Below are 14,265 nucleotides of genomic sequence, written 5' to 3' on the forward strand. Positions count from 1 at the left end.
GCCAGTGCTTACTCCTCGCCCTAGACCGCCCGGCGGTGTAAGTTGCCGCCGGGCGGTGCGTCGACTCTTCAAATCTTCAATTTTCTTCTCTTTTCTTGAGTCTACGACCTTTACCTTCAACTCCATTCTTCACTTTCTCCAAATAGCTACAAAACAATGCAAAACAAGCATAATATCGCTAAAAACAGCTTTTGACTCTCTACAAATTCATTTATTGAGTTTTGCTTGATTCTAAGTTCATTCCAAGTAGTAAAGGGTGTAATTTGGTCTAAAATGACATATGAAAATAACTGTTATTCAACCTTCATCAGCAACACAATTTTTGAAGTTTAACAAAAAGCATTATACGAAATATCGTTCTGTGTGAAAAGTTAGTTGAAAGAAATAGTGTCCAAGAGAAAAATATTTTGTAACATCCTTTATAAACAAAATCAAGCTTATAATAACGTTTTCTAGACTGTATTGTCTAATGAGCAAAGTTTAGAAACAACGTCTAAAAAAAGAATATTTCTTTCTTATTGAATATTTTAATAGACGATATAGGTAACAAACATCATCTAAACGTCTAAACAAACAATGTCTTACAAACTAGTGTCTTATGAATAGAAGTGTATATCTCATGACAACACTGAAGCTTAAAATATGTTTTGTTCAAGAAAAGCGTCTTATAAAATGCACCGTCTAATATATGACCGCTAATTTCTACAATTACAAACAACCTTTAAAGCATATAATTTTTTACACCATCTGATGATTATATATGTTGTATGCTTTACTAAACAAAGCATTTAATAATGAAATGACAAATGATATAATGTTTTGAACACACAATATGGCCCAACGCTTATCAATATTCAAAATATTTAATGCATGTATGATAAAGTGCTTCGATGCTTGTCTACCTTGTCTTGATATTTGTGCAGATCACCAATGTAGAAAGATGTGATCAAAATCATTGAACCCAAGAAAAAAGACATTGAGAGATAGGAAGAACATTCTATGAATGTTTCCCTTGGAGCCTTATACTTTATCACATTGTACAAGCTTTGTTTTGATAAAGGTTATGAGAAAGTATTGTACCTCTACAAAGTAGACTTGAGTCTGACTACTCATCTAAAGGCTACATGTCTACCTGAAGTCAACTTCTCTGTCTAACAAACATCTCTCAAGAAAAAGCTATAAATAGACGAAAGCTTGACAGGAAGATAAGAAAGAAAATATAGTGAACTCGTGAATGCTTAAACAATCTTATTGTGCTCATATATCGTCTGAAACTAAGTAGTTTCTAAAACAGAAAAACCTTAGTAATATCTCAAATTTATTTTATCAGTTTTATCCTCTTTTTTAGAGTTATCAATATGTACTTGTTCCTAACACTATTTGTGTTGTCCGTTCTTAAGAAAATTAAAACACTTGATGTTTAGCTAAGTGGAATCAAAAGTGGTTACAATACTTGAATAGGTAACCTATTCCTTGCCTGTATATAGCTCTACCAGATGATTTTAATGCAGCATTTAAATTATCTCATCCTTGAGTAAACTTAGCTAGCATGCTAGTCAAGTAATTTATCTTTTCAATATGACCAGGACAATTTTCACAAGCTTTTTCTACTGTAACAGTTTCAATCTTAACATTCTTAGCATATGACAAAGCTTCATTTAACTCTTTTTCTAATTTTTCATTATCAGCAACAAGATTGTTAATTCTATACTCATAATCTCTTCTTTCAGAGTTTAGTTAATTAACCTTGTATTGAAGTTGCATTGCTTCTGCATGCAGTTCTCTGAATGTTTCAAGAAGTTGCTGATACGTCTTTTCCATTGGTAGCTTCTCAAATTCTTCCTCATTATCACTGTCATCACTTGATGTTCCAGCCATGTGGCAGATGTTGAATTCCTCCTCATGATCAACATCTTCATCAATTGAGCTTTCAGACTCTGTATCATCCCAAACAATGTATGCTCCTTTTCTTTTCATATTTCTGCCTTGAGGGAATCTTTTCTTTCCTTTCTGCTTAGGCTTTAATTTAGGACAATCAGGCTTGACATGTCCTTCTTTTCCACATTCGTAACATTGGACAACATTTTTACTGAAGTTATTCTTTTTTCCTTGACATGCATGGTTAGTCAGTTGACTATCATTTTGAATAAGTCGAATAAATTTCCTTACCATCAAAGTCATCAATTCTTTCTCGTCCATGTCTATTTCAGAGTTGTTCTTACTTGTAGCTTTCAGAGCAATGGACTTCTTTTCTTCAATCTCCTCTCCATCCTTCAATATACCGAGTTCCAATTCATGTTCGTGTAACTTGCCAAACAAGGTAGCCATGTTCGTCGTTGTGAGATCTTTGGATTCAAAGATTGCTGTGACTTTTGGTTGCCAATTTCTGTTCAGACTTTTCAGAATCTTGATATTGATCTCTTCTTTATCAAATAGCTTCCCTAGAGCCATGAGATGATTTACAATGTGAGTGAATCGTTTCTGCACATCATAGATGTTTTCACCAGCTTTCATTATGAACAATTCATACTCTTGTATCAGGGAGTTCTTTCTTGCTCTCTTTACTTCATTTGTGCCTTCATGAGTTACCTCTAAGACATCCCACATTTCCTTTGCAGTTTTGCATTGAGATATCCTGAAAAATTCATCAATAGTTAGTGCAGAAGCAATAATGCTTCTAGCTTTAGTATCATACTGAGCTTTTCTATTTTCATCAGCAGTCCACTCAATAAAAGGTTTCAAAACAGTTTTTTCTTCAACAGTTTTTGTAGGCACAAAAGGACCATTTAAAGTGGCATCCAAAATTTCTTTATCTTGCGATTCAAGAAAGATTTGCATTCTAATTTTCCAAAATGGATAATTTTAACCATCAAACAAAGGTGGTTTGTTTGTTGAAGCACCTTCACTAAAAGTTTGAAAACAGGAAGCCATCCTCAGGTTTATGGTCGAATTAAAGAAAAACAAAGTCGACTACTTTTTCAAATATCTTATGAAAACCAGCTCTGGTGCCAATTGTTGGAAAACAAGTAGGCTTCTTTTCTACACCAAGAGGGGGGGGGGTGTTGTTTCAAAAATAACTTCTTTTCGCAATCTTGAAAACAAAGTATGAAACTTTTTGAACTTTCTTGAAATGAAAGTAATGAAAATTTGTAAGCAGCGAAAAAAAGTAGTTGACTGCGTGAAAGTTAAAGTCGACTGTAATGTAAAACAAAAGGGATAGAGAAAATCAAACACATGTTTTTATACTGGTTCGACAAACAATGCCTACATCCAGTGTCCTTCCACCCAGGAAGCAAATGCACTATAATGGTTGCGGTTTTTACAACAAAGAATTTATAGAAGACCTCCACGTCAAAAATATAAATCTCTTCTCTAACCCAAAACCAAACTATAGGCAGAAAACCTGCAAGACTTGCAGCAATAATCCCCTCTTCTGCAATATGGTAACCACTCTGAACAATCCTGAGAATGAACTATCCCCATGTATCAAACAGGTCAAAAACCAACAGTCTTCATGGATGCAAAGCCGGAAACAATTCAGCAGTCTTCAAGGATGCCAAGCCTCAACGTGATCAAACGCAAAACACCTTCTTTGTGCATATGTTGATCAACCAATGTGTGCACATAAAATCTCCCTTAAGAATCTCTTTCAAGAAAGATCACCACCGTCTTCTTGGAGAATTCTTGGAGCTTAGAGAATTCAATCTGAAACAAAAAATTAAATTGTTAGATCATCAAAAGTCCTGTGAACAAATCGTGTTCAACTTATTTATAGATTTCTGTTAATCAGACACATTCTCAGTTGAATATGCTACTAATACAGTCGAATGAATTATGACAGTTATAACAGAACAGTCAACCAGGTAGCATACAGTCAACCAAAAACAAAACACATTTAATATAGTTGACTAAGTCATCAATGCTCAACTTAATTTTAAAAATATAGTCGTTAGAGTGCAAGAGCATAACAGAATTTCAAATCAGACAACAGATACAGTCGAATGTGTGGCGCACATAGTCGACTATCAACATGCAAAACATTTTGAAATTCTTTTCTTCTCAAAATATCACACAACACTGATTCTCAAAATCTGTACAAAGATTTTAGCATATTCGAATCCACTAGTAATGTTCTGCCTTCACTATAACTTTGTCGCACAATAATAAGTTCATAAAAGTGCTTATGGTTTTCAGCTTTGAAACATGTGCAGTAAAACATTTGTAATGATGCATTTGCACATAGCACATAAATCATATAAACATGTTCCAGATATATATCAATCAGTCAACAGAGGAACATGTAACACAATTCATAAACATGTTCAATAGATATCACAATCAATTAGCATAAGAACATGTAATAAGAACATGTAATGCAGTAACAACATGTGCTTGTTATTAAGTAATGTGTTGTCATCATAAAAAACTAGATTGATATAGAAATTGTGTTGTCAACAATCCCAACAGAGAATACTCATTGTAAACCTAGAAAAGTAAAACTCGTGTAATCTTCTTAAAGATCAGTGAAATCCCTTAGAGTTCTTAAGGGAAAACTAGACATAGCTCAAGTTGAGTAAACCAGTAAAAAATCAGTGTTTTATTGTTTTGCTTTTTCAAACATTTTATTAAAGTACCTCTTAAACACCATCGTCTGAATCTATCTTTTGTTTATTAATAATTTTGAAAAACTATCAAACATCATTTGCAAAAAGTTTTAAAAACATCATTCACCCTCCCTCTAGTGTTTTCTTGTGTTTTCAACCATCATGATTGACAGCCTGGTGACCTATGCTAATGGTATAAAGAGAGGTTGCTTTAAACATCTACTTTCGAGTTTGTTGGGTTTTTTCCTATGCTACTCGGGCTTGTCGAGTTTCTCTTCTATTTCCTGAGTATGTTGAGATAGCCATGTTTTTCCTTTATTGGTAGAGCTGGCCGAACTTCCCTGTTTTTTGTACATTCTTCTGTTGTCTTTTCCTCTCAATGCATCGCTTCTTGTAATTCCTCATTTTCTTATTTAATAAAAGAAGTGCAATTTTCTTGTTTTTCCTCTCCCCTTGTTTTTTTATGGATCCTCTACATCCTCTTTTGTATCATAGCTTAAAGTTGTTCTAGCTCTTTTAGGTATGTCATGTACTTGGGTATTGTTATCGCGAGTTACCTTTGTATTTGGGTATGGGGTTGCGAAGTTACTCTTGTGCTAGATATCTTCATGTCGAGCATTTTTTTTGTTTTTGTTTCTGTACTCGAGTCGAGTTGTTCAAGTGCTTGGTCGTTGGATTACTTGTTGTATTCGAGCTTTGGGATTCTAATTTGTTTTTTTACTCACGTACTGGAACGCCGAGTTCCATTGAACTTGCCATTGGTATGTCAATTTACATTTTGTGCTCAGGCACTGTAATGTTGAGCTTCTTTTACACTTAAGCATTGGAATGTTGAGCTTCTTTTGTACTTCATGTTATTCTTGTAGTCAGACACACATCAAATTACTTTTTTATGCTCAGGCACTAGAATGTCGAGCTTTTTTTATGCTAAGTATAGTTCTTTGAGTTATTTGTTTTAACTCGATATATCCTCTATTTTGTTGATGTCTTGCCTCGTATGAAGGTCTTTTAGATGGAAGTTTGTTGTTTAAGTAGTTTAAGTGTCACATTTGTCGATTTTTATTCATGTTACAATGTAATAATTTGGGTGCCTCGTTCGAGAACTTGAGTACCACGTCCATGGATTTTTTTTCTCATGTTACAATATATTAATTGGGTGCCTCATTCGAGATCTTGAGTACCATGGTTGTGGTCTTTCATGTTACAATCTAATAACTCGACACCTTGTTTGAGGGCTTAAGTACCATGTCTGTAGTCTTATGTCATAATCTAGTAACTCGGTACCTCGTACGAGGGCTTGAGTGCCACACTTGTAGTCTTTTTCTCATGTTACAATCTAATACCTCGGTGTCTCGTTTGAGGGCTTGAGTGCCATGTTCGTGGTCTTTTTTTAATGGTACAATCTATTAACTCTATGCCTCACTCAAGGGCTTGAGTGCCACATTCGTGGTCTTTTTTTTCTTATGTTACAATCTAGTAACTTGGTGTCTTATTTGAGGGCTTGAGTGCCACATTCATGGTTTTTCGTCTCATGTTTACAATATAGTAACTAGTAACTTGGTGCCTCGTTTGAGGGCTTAAGTGTCATGTTTGTGATCTTTTTCTCATTGCCACCTTTGTGGTCTTTTATATCAATGAATGTTTGTCCTTGTGCTTATCTACTATTAATGTTTGTCTTGAGGTGACCTCAATGGTTAACTTTTCATTAAGTTTTTCTACCTTGTAGGCTCTATTACGGAGGGGTCCATAATGAAATACGATTTGTTAATAAAATATGGTTCGTCTCGGTTGGGTGCAAGCTTCCTTTTTGCTTTATAGTCAAACTTTTTCCATACTAGGTCTACTTTTTGCACCGTTCTTTCTTGGATTTGGGTATTGCAAAGCTTAATTGTAATCTCCTACTATAGTCGAGTACTAAAATGCAAAGTTATTTTTATACTCAAACACTAGAAAGTTGAGTTTCTATATACTTGGTCTTAAGAAGGTCGAGGTTGTTGTTGTACTTGGACGAACTAGAGGGTCTATCTTTTGACAAAAAGAGGCACAAAAACACTATTTTCACCCCTCAGAGGCGGATTTTGGATGCGGAAGCTCCGATCTTCAACTTTTAGGGTTCTATCTTTCATTTTTTTCATTATTTTCATCTAGTTTCACTATGTCTATGGTAAACTAAACCTCCATTGTTGTTGGGGAAACAATTTAATCCTTTGAAACTCTCATGTATTGAATTGATTATTATTATATATGCTTTACTTCATTAATTATTAGGGTTTTTCCTCTACACACTATGCATGATTTGTTTAACTTATTCAATTGCATGATCATTGATTTTGTCGATATGGACACATAGGGGGAGATCTAGAACTGGGGAAATTCTCCCGGAAGCAATATTACCTAGACATAAGGATAGGAGGATCGATTGCCTTTAAACTTTTGTGCGAATGTAATGCATGATTAGTTGCTAGGGATACAAGACATTGTGAAATAGTAATTAGGAATAGGCTTTATTCACCAAGACATCGAGTTTAAAGTAAATTAAAAAGTGGCATTAACATTAATGAAGGAGTTGAATTCGTAAATACATGAGAGTGGATAGGATAAGTCAGAAACCCAAACAACATAATCATTCCAAATTTTATACATCAATCACTTGTGCATTCTTTTGGTGAATTGATCAACACTTGCATTCATATTTACTTTTTGCATTATCAGCACAATGATTTTCGTTCTCAAGTCTTAAATAATCAACAATTCACATGACTATCTAGGACAATGAGTCTCTAGGGAAAACGATATTTGGCCTTACCATTTATATTACTTGATACGATTCGGTACACTTGTCGGAGTCTTAACATTGAGCGCTAAAGGTTCCTGTCTCACGCCTGGGTGCCACCACTGAGCGTTATTTTGAGTGTCGCACCTATCGTTGAGCGCCATTTTTAGCGCTGAGCACTGACAACGTGGGCCTAGGTCAGTTTTTGCTATTTTTTTTAAACTATATAAGGGTTTGGGCGACCTAAAGGGTCTGTCTTTTGATAGGAAGAGGCAAAAACACTTTTTTCACCCCTCAAAGGCGGATTTTGGATGCGAAAGCTCCGATCTTCAACTTTTAGGGTTTACCTTTCATTGTTTTCCATATTTTCATCTAGTTTCACCATATCTATGGTGAACTAAACTTCCATTGTTGTTGGGGAAATGATGTAATCCTTTGAAACTCTCATGTATTGAATTGATTTATATTATATATGCTTTCTTTCATTAATTGTTAGGATTTTCTTCTGTGCTCTATGCATGCATTGTTTAACTCATTTAATCGCATGATCATTGATTTTGTCGATGTGGACACATACGGGGAAATCTAGAACTAGGGAAATTCTCCCAGAGGTAGTATTGCATAGACATAGGAATATGAGGGTTGGTTGCATATACACTCTTGTGCTTAGAATTAATTATTAGGGATGCTAGGAATCGTATGAACTCGTAATTAAGGATAGGCTTATTTCGCCGATACATCGGGTTTAAGTGTTTTAGGGAGTGGCATTAACATTAATGAAGAAGTTGAATTCGTAAATACATGAGAGTGGATAAGATAAGTCGAAAACCCCAACAACATAATCATTTCATATTTTATCAACCATTCACCTGTGCATTCTTTTGGTCAATTGATCAACACTTGCATTCGTATTTATTTTTTGCATTATAAAAACCAAATTTTTTTGTCCTCAAGTCTTAAATAATCAACAAATCACATGACTGTCTAGGCCATGAGTCTCTAGGGAAAACGATACTTGGTCTTACCACTTATATTACTTGATACGATTCGGTACACTTGCCGGAGTCTTAACATTAGGCATTAGATCACCTAGCTCTCATACGAGGGTATTGGGAAGTTGAGTCAATCCTGTACTTGGCACTGACATGTTGAGCTTCTCTTGTACTCGGGTACTAAAACGTCGAGTTTCTCTTGTCACCGAAATGCTTTTGTACTCACGTACTAGGACGTCGAGTTACTCTTGTACTAGGGTATTAGGAGGTTGAGTTTCTCTTATATTTAGCATTGCACGTCGAGCTTCACCTGTCCTTGGGCACTCGAACGTTGGGATTTTCATTCGTCTAAAGGGTGCATTCTTACGGTCTCAACCTGCTCATTCTCCTAAGGACATTCAACCACGAGAGTTAGTACTTTATGATGAGTTGGCTCACACTTGTCTAGGTTAGCCTCTATCTTTTTTCAAGTTATCATGAAACTCAGGAATTTGCCACCACCTACATCAAAAAAAGATTTTTCTAGATTTAAAATCATATAATGGTAGTGCACCTTGTCGAAGAGACCTTATAGGTGTGTCAGATGGTCAGTTGTAACCGCAGATTTGTAGACCTCCATTATTTTTCCAACGAGTTCGAAAAACGCCCTGTCCATTAAATGCTAGTAGGTTGCACATGCGTTCTTCAACGAGTACGCATCAATGAAGCTCAACATCTCGTACCCTGTGGTATTATTCACAAGCTTTACTTGTCATTGGCAAGCCACGTGGTATATGTGATCTTTCTTATGAAATCGGCCTCTAGGAGGGTTGTTACTTCTATGTTAACAATTGTTTGGTGTTTTACTCCTATGAAATCGGCCTCTAGGAAGGTTATTAGTTCTTTGTTGATAGTTGCTCGATGCTCTACTCCGGGGCTATTTTTTTTTCGGCCATGGTTTTGGCATGTGGTAGGATGGATTGATTGTGGCATAGAAAATTAGAATCAATACTTGGCATGTCAACTAGACACCGAACGAATAAGTTTGCTTTTCCCCAAGAGGTAACTTTGCATTGTTTAATTAAATGAAGGTTATCCATCACTTGATAACTTTGACCTAGGATCAAGGTTGATAGTGTTGCCATGGTTGCACTGTTTATCTGTAACGGAGCCGGCTGCTCCATTGTTAGCATCTGGAGTGAAATGTTGGTGCCTATAAACTTGGTAGGTAGGGAAACTTTTAGACTCATTACATAGTAGGTTCTTGCTTCCTTTGGGTTTTCTTCTGATGATGGTAGAGTGATCATCTGTTGGGAACTTTATTTCCTTGGATAATACGATCCTATCTAAGAAAGAGTATGACCTTTTATGAATTTGAATCATGTAAAGGCGCAACAAAAATAAATTAAAGAAGAACACAAACTTAGGCAGAGATAGGGATGCACAATCTATCATATTGATAGTGTTGTCAAAATGGGTTATAACCCTGGGCTAACCCGGCTCACCACGGGTTTGAGTCGGGTTGGGTTTGAAAAAAATGTAATGTTTTTATGCGGGCTAGTTTTCAACCCAGCTAACCAGGTTGAACCCGTGGTGAGCGAGGTTGGCTCACCCACCCACCTAATTTAATTTAATTATTTATTATTTTGTATTTCAATATTATTAGTTAACATTTTTTTATTATATTGTAAGTGGTGATAAAGAAGATGTTTCAAGAGAGAAAAATATTATAGATATATCTATTCAAGACTCTAATATTATAAATGGACAAGTGATACAAAAATTATCAATATTAAAAACTTATTTGTTTGCCTTTTGTACATGTTTTTGGATTACACTTGGATTGTATAATACTTGTTTTTTTAATTTTGAATTGTCTTGGGAGTTTAACATCATTTTAGTGTGACGTTTATTTAGATTTGAATTAAAAAAATTATACATATTTTAGTTTAGAAAACTTATAATTATATGAGGTAGTGAGCCTACCCGTTTAACCCACAAACTCGTGGTGGGTCGAACCGGGTTTAAATTTTTTCAGCTTGCTAATAAGTGAGTGGGTAGGGTTGGCTCACTACCGTGGTGAGCCGGGCCGGGTCGAGCCGGGTTACCCGTTTTGACAGCTCTACCTATTGATAAGTCAAGTAAATATTTGTTGCAAAGAAGTTAATCTTTAATAAAAATCAGAGTTCTAATCCAAAACCAAAAGAATCCTCTCTCAAATAATGCAAATACATATAATATGACTAAAAAGTTTGTACAAATGCATTTGGTACCCCTAAGTATAGGCACAAATGTCCAAAGAACAAAAACCCTAAAATAATGGTTAAAGGCTAAAACACATTAAAATAACAGAAAATGAAAATTATAGCCGCAGACTTGCCCCAAAAATACAAAATTATATAAAATTAAAAAAAAATTACAATTTATTTAATTTCCTAAATTATTCTTCAATTGTGCTCATGATCTTTGTGTTCTTTAAGTTTCCTCCTTCATGGAACATTATAAGATTCAATGGAACGTGTTTCGATCTTTAACCTTGTTAAAGATCCTTTGAATTGCAAATGATCTTCCTCAAGTTCTTCTCATATATGTTTGAGAGATAATTCTCTATCATACCCTCTTTCTTGAAAAGAATTTGTCCTCAAATTCGTACTACTTAAGATTCCTTATCATTCTCCCATATTTGAAGAGAATTCAACTCGAATTCTAAAAGATCCCATGCAAAAACACAAATATAAATCAAAGACACATATATAAAATAATCAAAACAAAAATTCTACTAAAATGAGATTTGGATCCTGTAAGAGGCTAATCTCTTATCATAAAAATTTTTGGAGGTTTGTGGGTCAAATACCCACCTGCACAAATCATCAAACATTTTTAAATTAAAGATTCAATGCTTAAAGAAAGTAAAAAGAAATTGCTCAAATAAACACTCAAACTATAAGTATGACTTTGGTTGTCCTTAGTTTGCTTAAAGATGGAAAAACAAGCTAACTCATGTGCATATATTTTCAAACTTGCCTTGCTCATAGATTGGTTGAGAATGGACAAGCAAACTAATTCATGTGTAACTCTTTCTAAGTTTGTGTCCAAACAAAAAAAAAACAATTTTGACTTTTCAAAGTAATTAATAAAAAACCTAACAAATTATCAAACACAATTTCGTTGAATTCCAAACTCGTATTTGCCTTTTTTGTCAGCTTTCTTCACTTCATTCTTGTTGTCGTTGCTCATTTATGAATAAAAATTTTCTAGGTAATATCATATTCTCTTCTCTCCATTATTGGTGCCACTTCTTCTTCATAAACCATTCTTCCGTAATCAATAAAACAAAATGAGATGAATTAGTACATCCTTTAAATGACAAATCGGGATGTTATTTTCTTTCTTTTTCCTTTTCTCTTTTTTTGTTCTCCTTTATTTCTTTACTTCTTTTTCTCTCTTTTCTTTCTCTTCTTTATCTTCTTTCTCTCTCTTTTCTTTCTCTTCTCTTTCCCTTATTTCTTTTGCTTCATTTTCTTATGCTCTCTTTAGCTTCCGTCCTTGTTTACTTTTCAACCCATTTAAATTTTGCAAAGTCCTTTCTTCCTCATATTTCATATATAGAATGTAGTTCTTGAGGTCGTCATTAGAAGTCATGGGACTTTCATTCTAATTAGGACATTGATGAGTTTCATGTCCATAACCTTCACATTTGAAACATCTTACAACACTTGATTTAACCCTTGGGAAGACATTTTTGTCATGCTTGTACTTCCTTTTAATACTAAAAATTTCACTTTAAAATTTTGGGCTTTGGGGCATTGATATTCTTCACCAAGGCCTAACGAATACAAAACTTCCATAATGATGTCTCTGTTGAAACAGCATGTTGCATTGTTAATTATTGATAAATCTTGCAAAAGGTTAGGAAAACAAAATAATATATATATATATATATATATATATTTACACATCACCACTCGTCTAAGTGTTTCACTCAAATTTCACTTGTGTTTCGCACTTATAAGTTTTTTGTTGAATGTACTCTCTTTCTTTTTACCACTCAATTTTCCTTTAGCCTTGAAAATGAACTCTAACTTATGCAAAAAGTGAACAAACAATGTGAAAAATGTTACGAGATTTAAATCTTGATTCAAGAGGTCAAAGAAAATAGAAAATTGTAGACAAAACTTCAAGGAATTTTTTAAAAGACAAAAATAATAAAATTAGAAAATTATATGACTTCTAAAAAGAGTCAAATGATATAGTGCGGAGACTCTAAAAAAAAGACAAAATATAATTTAATAGATTTACAATCATAAACAATAATGCAATATAATAATTTGTGTTTAACTCTACAATCTTTTTTTTCACTCTTGAATTCTTACTTTTTTTTTCATATATATTTGTTTCTTTTTTACTTGGATACACTATTTTTTTAAAAAAAATTTGACAATTCAACACACAAACAAATATTGTCCTTCAAACACCAAAACTCGTGCAAGATCAAGATAAACAATTAATTGAGACTACAATTAACAAAAAAAAAAAACACAAAAAAATAACAGACAATTTCCATGAATCAAAGGTAGAAATATACAAATTAAAAGAAAGAACACAAAAAGCAGGAAAAATTAAAAACTCAACAAAATTGGATAAAATATTGAGTTTTTTTTATCAATATGACAGAAAAATAAGATAAGAAAGATATTCAAATCAAAACATTGCTCTAGATACCAGATGATACCATCCCATCCAGGAAAGAGTATGATCTTTTCTGAATTTGAATCCTCAAGAGGCACAACAAAAATAAATCAGAGAAGAACGTAGAATTAGACAAAGATGGGGATGTCACAATCTAACAAATTGATAAGTCAAGTGAAGATTCGCCACAAAGATGTTAACTTTGATAATATGACTCAAAAGTGTCTACATATGTATTTGGTGCCTCTATATATAGGCACAAATGTTTAAGGAAACCTAGAAACCCTAAAATAATTCCTAGAGCCCAAAACACATAAAAATAATAGAAAATGAAAATTATAGCCGCATACCTATGCAACAAACTTAACATTCTGTACAATTAAAATAAAATTACAATGTATTTAATTTCCTAAATTATTCTTAAATTGTCTTCATGTTCTTTAAGTTCTCTTCTTCATGAAACATTATAAGATTCAAGAGGACGTATTTTGATCTTTGACCTTGCCATAGATCCTTTGAATTGCAAATAATCTTCCTTAAGTTCTTCTCATTTATGTTCGGGAGATAGTCCTCTATCATTGTGTAAAGCAATTTGTTGTAGAAACCTTCACATACGCTGTCAAAGCAATTTGTTGTAGAAACTTTTGTATTAGGTTTATCTTTCATTTTAAGCATATAAAATTCATGTAGCTTAATCTTTTTTATTGAATTCTTGCGGCAATAATCGATTATTGTAGAGAATAATCGATTATCATAAGTAAAAATAGAAAAGGCTTCGTCTCGACTAGAGCTGTCAAAACGGGTAACCCGGCTCGACCCGGTCCGGTCCACCACGGGTTGGTCACTTAGTGAGTCAATCCAACCCGGCTCATTTATTAGCGAGCCAAAAAAACTTCAACCCGGCTCAATCCACCACCGGTTGGTGGGTAAATGGGTTGGCTCACTAGCCCATTTAATTACATTTTTTTTAAAATAAAAAAAAATACAAGCTTTCTGTAATTTAAATTTAAACAATTTTCAGAAACATACAAATAAGTTTCTTATATATTCATCATTTTTTCTTATTGTTGTAACCCTTGACCCTTGTTCTTGTTGTCTCCAAATTCACTAATTAAGATTTTTCTAATATCAGAACAATTCCGACAATCAATAAAAAAATATTAGTAAAAAAAAAAAAGAGAACCAGTACTCAACAACATCAACAAAAAATTAATAGTTTAATCGGTAA

This window comes from Vigna radiata, chromosome 8, assembly GCF_000741045.1.
Source record: "Vigna radiata var. radiata cultivar VC1973A chromosome 8, Vradiata_ver6, whole genome shotgun sequence".
NCBI lineage: Eukaryota > Viridiplantae > Streptophyta > Magnoliopsida > Fabales > Fabaceae > Vigna > Vigna radiata.